This window comes from Desmodus rotundus, chromosome 3 (genome assembly GCF_022682495.2).
Source record: "Desmodus rotundus isolate HL8 chromosome 3, HLdesRot8A.1, whole genome shotgun sequence".
NCBI classification, from domain to species: Eukaryota; Metazoa; Chordata; class Mammalia; order Chiroptera; family Phyllostomidae; genus Desmodus; species Desmodus rotundus.
This window is the reverse complement of record NC_071389.1, coordinates 146,798,373-146,805,895: the sequence shown is the minus strand read 5'-3', so window position 1 is coordinate 146,805,895 and position 7,523 is coordinate 146,798,373. Positions and strand designations below refer to the sequence as shown.

Below are 7,523 nucleotides of genomic sequence, written 5' to 3'. Positions count from 1 at the left end.
TGTGTGTGCACGTAAAGCATGTGTGCGTTTGCGTGAGCGGGGAGGAGTTCAACACCAAGGCAGCTCTGGAGAATACACTGTCTATATGAAACCCAGACACTGTAAGTTTTGTATTTGTGTAATAAGGATTTTACTTGTTTGAACTTCTAATATAGCTCTGTTGTAACAGTGTTAATAGCAAATCCTAGATATTCCTTAGGAGGGCTAGGAGGGACTCCTTAGAAAGGAAAACGGTTCCTCCAGTGATATTACATGCAAGGTTGCTTACTTAGAATATAAAAATACAGGATGCTTAGTTAACTTTGAATTCAGATAATGCTTTCTTATATATATGTCCATTGCAATATTTGTATTTGATTTGGCAACCCTAATTGAACGAGACCTATTCCTGGAAGAGTCAATGAATAGAGTAGAATTTGGTGCCATGCAAAAGAGCTGAGAAGGGGTGGATCAGAAAAGAGGGGTAGCCTTGGTCACTCTAATGTCTTTCTTTAGTGTCTTTTCATTCTCCAGCAAAGTAAATGGTATATTTTAAAAGTGATAGAGTAAGAAATAAAGCTTTAACTCTATCCTTGGAATAATTAGAGTTTATTTGAGGAACCTACTAGAATGTTAATTCCAACTGTAACTACAGTGCTGACCCAGAACCATATCAACCATTGTGACAATTTTTTCGAGTCACAGTAACAGTGAGATGGAAAGCTATATTATGGTTGAGCTAAGAGTGTATTCAGTCATTTTATGGGAAAATAAACTGTTCTGGAAATGTAAACATCTTTTTTGGGAGGACTATTTCTGAATGCCATTGAACTCAAAAAATGTGAAATTTTTTAGTTGATTCAAAGCAACAATGAGATATGTCACCCCTAGACCCTTCTTCAGCCAGTAAATAGGAACAGATAATACTGTCACTTGGAGGAGCTTCGGGTTCTGGAAGGCTTTCCTTTACCTGTTAATGAAGGCCACAGTGAGAAAGTGGAAAAACTGTCCATCATGTGCAGAATAAGGTTATAAACTTTCTCTTTAAATAACTTTTTCTATTATTGTTCTTTGTAAGTCTGTGCTTGTGCCAGCATAATTTTGAAAAGCCTTGAAATATCTGCCGCTGTAATTATAGGATTCCTCCTGTAATAAAATAAAATTTGATTTACAATAGTAGTAGAGAGTTGCTAGACCTGAAGAATCATCATGAACACATTATCACAAATAGACCAATTTCGCTGAGTTTCATCATTTAAGTGGCACAAAGATTTTAACTCAAAGTTAACTTTCACAAGGTTAGAGGCTTCTGGCAAAGTTCCTAATGCTATAAAAATTTTTGAGATCTTTTGCTCCTTATAAAACACTATGTTTTTCTTCCTTTTATCCAGTAACTATTGTCCCAAGGCACTCTCTTCCGTTTCCCATTCCTCATCTCTTTATTGGCATGCAATTATCTTCACAATTGACCCGCATGGTGCTTAGCATGCAGACTCTAATTTCTCATCACATGTTGCTTTAAAAAATCATATTCAGAGCTCATCCTACCCTCTTTTCAACTTAAAATCTGACTAGCTTTTTAGATAATGTTCAGGACATGTCTGGCTGTCTTATTGTGCGATTCTGCTCTCTTCCAGTCTCTGTCATGGACTCTGCTATCTGTTGCTGCATGACAAACCATTCTAAGCATGGAGTACAACCACCATGTTTCATTACGCTCACTGTGTTTTAGGGGCAGGAACTCACACAGGAAACAATTACCATACCTAACAAGAAGAATACTGCATGTAACATTCACCCGTCTACAGTGGTTTAAACAAGCAAGGACTGACTTGTTTTAGAAATTTAAAAAATAGTGGAGGTAGGTGGTTCTTAGCATTGATATGCAATTAATGAAAATCTTTTGGTCTTTTCTTTTTATTCTAGTTTCTTTTTCTATCTTTTTTTCATTGAATTTATTTGGGGTGACACTGTTTAACAAAATTAGGCAGGTTTCAGGTGCATAATTCTACAACACATCATTGTACACTGTATGGTGTGTTCACCCCACCAAATCAAGTGACTTTCCATCATCCCCCTCCCCCTTCCTCCGGGCAATCACCACACTGTAGTCTGTGTCTGTGAGTTTTTTTTCTTTTTTGCTCAACTCTTCCTCCCTTCCTCCCAGCTCCCTCCCCCGACCTCCACCATTGACAGTTGTCCGTCTGCTCTCCATGTTTGATTCTGTCTCTGTTTTGCTTGTTGCTTCATTTTGTTTGTTAGATTCCACACCTGAGTGAATCATATCGTACTTGTCTTTCTTGGCCTGGCTTATTTTCTTTTGGCCTTTTTTTATGCTTATTGTCTATGACACGAAAATGGTTTCTGCTGCTCCAGACATCATACTCCAACAGTCTATATATTGCCATGTTCTTGGTTTATCTCAGGTTTACTTGCATCAAAGCACTATAATTTAGTAATGAAAGTCATTGATGCTCTGCTTCCTGCTTTGCATGGCCTGTCCCTCTGGCATTCCTAATCATGGCCATCCAGCTTTGCCACTTTCAGGGTAGAGAATTCCCCACTTTTAAAGAGGCCTCTAACAGTTTTGGTTCACTCTCATTAGTAGATAATTCATTCCTATACTGAACCAAAATTTGCTTCTTTGTAACTTCCATACAGCGGTCTTCGATTTGTCCTCTAAGATAATCTAAACTAGTGTTATTTATTTTGTTCCTTTAAATATTTGAGAACAGTTTTAAAATTTCTCCTTAGTCTTGTCTTCTGCCAACTAAAGAGACTTGGTTCTTTCAACTAACTTATTTTTCAAAAGATATGATTTTTGTACCTGTGATTGTGCCAGGCATTCTTTTACAGACATAATACTGGCTTACAGGTTTGTCTCTCCCATGTTCCTGCTCCCTGAGGTCAAGGACTATGCTTCTTGTTTCCCGCTGGTCACCGGGGCCTAACAGGATTCATGAAAGAATCATAGGCATATTGTAGGCACTCAGTAAATACATATTGAATTAATAAGACTAGAAAGTATGATACCTAGAAATAATTTATAGTGGTTATTGATGGACATTTTCAGTATTCTTTCTTAAGCTTTCTTATATTTTCCAAATTGCTTACAATGGGAATATATCGCTTTTATACTCTGAAAAGAAAAACAACAACACAACTTTACTTTTTAACATGTTGTACAAGACTGGGTATATTTTAAATATAATTGACTAAGGCAGACCCTTGTGAAATTATTACCTTTTTGAACATTTGCTGTAATATTTTTGTTGTAGCCTACTGTGGCAGTTACCTTTTTCAATATGACTTATTCAGAACACTTGTGTCTCCTTTGTGCAAAGCACCCTGACATGTCATTTGTACTTGCTCTGCCGCTCTCTTGAACTGAGCTCACAGTTGCCGGACCTCTAGGTACTTTGCACCCGAAGGGAGGAGGAGAGGGTGAGGAGAAGGCAATCATCCTGTTGGTCAAGTTATCCTCATCCTGTGTTTGACCTTTGAAGTAAAACTTTAAACTTATGTGCCGATTTTAAATTTCTGTGAAAATGAAACATAACAGTTTCTGTTTATCCCTTTAGCTTGAGGCACCTTTTGGAATCCTTGTTTCATCATTAAACATATTTGCTATCTCTTAAAGTTTCATGATATTCTATATTTCTGTATAGACCATTTTCATATATAATATTCCCTTATATTATTCCTTCACCTACCTACCAGAATCAAACGTATGGTACATAAAATGTGGAAAGAAAATATTAAGTGACCTAAAGGATTTCTGTAACGTGCTGACGGGTTGAAAGTAATACTAATGACGCAAGCCTGTGCCTAAGCAAATATCACAGCAACAACTCCACCCCTTACATGGCAAGTCTGACGGCTGGATTAAGGAGTAAAACATTGTGGTTTGATTATATCTGGCCTTCAGTCACAATGCTCCCATTAAAAATTCTTGCTCATTAAGACGTTCACTTGCAGGAAGATGAAGTAGATGCAATTCCCCTCTTTTTCCTCTTAAGTACAATTAAGGATCCTGCACATTACATATAAAACAAGGATAAGGCAGAAAGTTTGAGGAAAGAAGACAGACTGGCTAGGGACCTTGGGACCCAAAGAAGGACACAGTGGTGAGTGCCCTAGGTTTTGTTTTGACCCCATATGTCCATGGCTCGGAGCTTGGGAAACTGACAACCTGGAATTGCCGATGGGTACAGATAAACAAAGGCCCTAACATCAGCCTGTACTCTCCAGCCAAAAGGTGAGGAAAGGGGCAACCTAGCAAGACAGAAAACTTTTAGACAATAACTGTCCAACTTCAGCCAAACATCACAGAAAAAACTGTAGCCCATCTTCACCCTTAGAGGCAAAGGCTGAGTGGAGAGCCCGACTTCATGAAATGTAACAAGGCACCAAATGGCTCTGCCAGGTAGTGTCGGAGAGGCAGATTAGGGAGTGGGGACGTCCACTTACCTGGAAGTACTGAGGTTCCACTCGTTCTCCCCACTGGTGTGATGTCAGAGGAGGCCTGGTGGGGCATCAGCAGTTTCACCACTGTGCACTGGTAACAAGGCCACCTACCTCCTTCCTCATTGTGTCATGGATTCACATGGAAAGCAGTAAGGAGTCACTCTTTCTTCTTCCAGCCAAGGAGATATCAATGTAGCCTTGTAGGGAGCCAGAACTCACATCTCTGACCAGCAGAAACAAGGACCATACCCCCTCTTCACGGGCAGAGGGTTATTATTATTTCTTTCCATGGTCAGCCGCAAACCTGGATTTCTCTCTTCACCTGGCAGTAATGCAATGGCACATTTCATCCTCTTCCCTGGTGGAGCAGTGCCAGAGAAACTCAGGAAAACAGAATGTATAACTAAGATCTAAAGTCTTGTGACATAATACACAAAGATTTAAGTTCCAATCCAAAAGCACTCATTATACCAAGAACCAGGAAGGTCTCCAACTGAATGAAGAAAGACAATCAATGTCAACACCGAGATGACAGAGATGATCTAATTATCTGACGAGGATTTTAAAGCAGCAGCACAAAAGTGCTTCAGCCAGCAATTATGAATACACTTGACACATATAAAAAATAAGTCTCATAAAAGAAAAAGAAAGCCTCAGCAAGAAATAGAAAATATAAAGAAGAACCAAATGAAACTTTTAGAACTGAAAAGCACCTTAACTGAAATAAAAAACTTGATGATGGGATGAAAGCAAAAATAAAGAAAACAGAGGAAAGAATCAGGGAACTTTAAGACAGAATGATATAAGTAATTATTCAAGCTGAACGACAGAGAAACAGAATTAAAAAGCCAAACAGTCTCAAAGACCCATGGAACTATAACAAAATGTCTAATGTTCCTATCATCAGAGTCGTAGAAAGAGAACAGAAAGAGGGCAGGCTGAACAAGTACTCAAAGAAATGACTGAAAACTCAAATTTGACAAAAGACATACACTGAAGTAGGTTCAATAAGTCACATAAACTCTAAACAGGATAAACCCTAAAAAAATTCACACGAAGACAAATCATAGTCAAATTTCTGAACATTAAAGACAAAAATATATTGGAAACAAGAGAAATGACACCTTTTCTATAGAGGAAGAACAATTTGAATGACAGATAATCTCTCATCAGAAACCATGGAAGTCAAAAAAAAATGTAGCACATTTGTCAGAGGCTGATAAAAATAGAACTGTCAACCCAGAATTCTGTATCCAGTGAAAATGTCTTTCAGGAATAAAAGGGAAAGAAACCTCTGACATGAAACAAAACAAGAGAATTTGTGCCATCAGATCTTTCCTACTTCAACTGTGAGCAAATACATTTTTTCACTAAATTATGAAATTATATTTTCATTAAATTATTTCAAACTTTATTTTTATTGATGAAAAATATAAAATTGTAAAATTGTATGAAAATATTTTTACCTTCACCTCATGGTTTTAAATTTTATATTTTTGTATATGTGTTATAATATACATTATATATTAATGTAGTTTCTATATAAACAATTTAATAATAACCATATACAGGTGACATTCTCAAAATATTTAATGAGAAGAATTGTATAACAGGGGTAGTTTGGAGTTGATAGTGCTAATTTACATTCTTAGGCAGATTTAGAAAGCTATACATCTTACAATCCTTTGTATTTGCTTGGTGTCAGTTGTTATTTCTCCTCTTTCATCTCTGGTTTTATTTATTTGGGTCCTTTCTCTTTTTTCTTGATAAGTCTGGTTAGAGGTTTGTCAATCCTGCTCATCTTTTCAAAGAACCAGCTCTTGGATTCATTGATCATTTTTATCATTTTTTTAGACTCTATTTTGTTTATTTCTGCTCTGGTCTTTATTATTTCCTTCCTTCTACTCACTTTGGCCTTTGTTCATTAGTCTTTTTCAAGTTCCTTTAAGTGTAAAGTTAGATTGTTTATTTGGGCTTTTTTTTTTGTTTTTCTTTTTTTTGTTTTTTGAGGTAAGCCTGTAATGCTATGGATCTCCCTCATAGGATTGCTTTCCCTGTGTCCCACAGATTTTGGATTATCATGACCTCACTTTCACTTCTTTCAAGGTATCTTCTGATTTCTTCCTTCCTCTCATTGTTAACCCATTCATTGTTTCATACCATGTTATTTAGCTTTCATGTCTTTGTGTGTTTTTCCTTATTCTTTTGATTTCTAGTTTCATAGCGTTGTGGTTAGAGAATATTTAAATTTATTGAGACATGTTTTGTGTCCTAACATGTGGTCTATCCTAGAAAACATTCCATGTGCACTTGAAAAGTATGTGTATTCTGTTGCTTTGGGGTGAAATGCTCTGGAGATATCTGTTAAATCCTTTTGATCTAGTGTGTCGTTAAAGGCCACTGTCTCCTTGTTGATTTTCTGCCTGAAAGATCTATCCATTGAAGTCAATGGGGTATTAAAATCCCCAACTATGACTGTATTTCTGCTGATTTCTCCTTTTATGTCCATCAAGATTTGCTTTAGTTATTTAGGTGCTCCTATGTTGGGTGCAGAACAGCTATATGCCAACAAACTGTACAACCTGGATGAGATGGATAAATTCCTAGAAACATGCAATCTTCCAAAACCAAATCAGGAAGAATCAGAATATGAACAGACAGATTACACCTAATGAAACAGAAGCAGTAATCAAAAAACTCCCCCAAAGCAAAAGCCCTGGACTGGGTGGCTTCACAGGGTAATTTTGCCAAACATTCTGAGAAGCACTAACACCTCTCCTCCTCAAACTATTTCATAAAATTCACGAGGAGGGAAGGCTCTCAAACTCATTTTATGAAGCTATCATTACCTTAATTCCAAAACCAGATAAAGACACTACAAAGAAAGAAAATTATAAACTAATGTTCCTGCTGAACATAGATGCTAAAATCCTCAAGAAAATACTAGCTAAGTGAATGTAGCAATGCATCAAAAAGATCATACATCATGATCAAGTGGGAATTATTCCAGGAATGCAAGGTTGGGACAACATTCGCAAATGAGTAAATGTGATTCACCACATAAACAAAATGAAGGA

General features: G+C 37.0%; 1 long non-coding RNA gene across 1 annotated transcript; it reads right to left on the bottom strand.

The window, feature by feature from the left end:
- Window positions 1-340: 340 nt before the first annotated feature.
- Window positions 341-4,799, bottom strand: LOC123478287 (uncharacterized). The gene is made up of 3 exons (XR_006653451.2): window positions 4,450-4,799; window positions 3,275-3,519; window positions 341-1,125 (listed from the first exon to the last, which is right to left on the bottom strand). It is a non-coding gene; the product is annotated as an uncharacterized lncRNA (long non-coding RNA).
- Window positions 4,800-7,523: the final 2,724 nt, after the last annotated feature.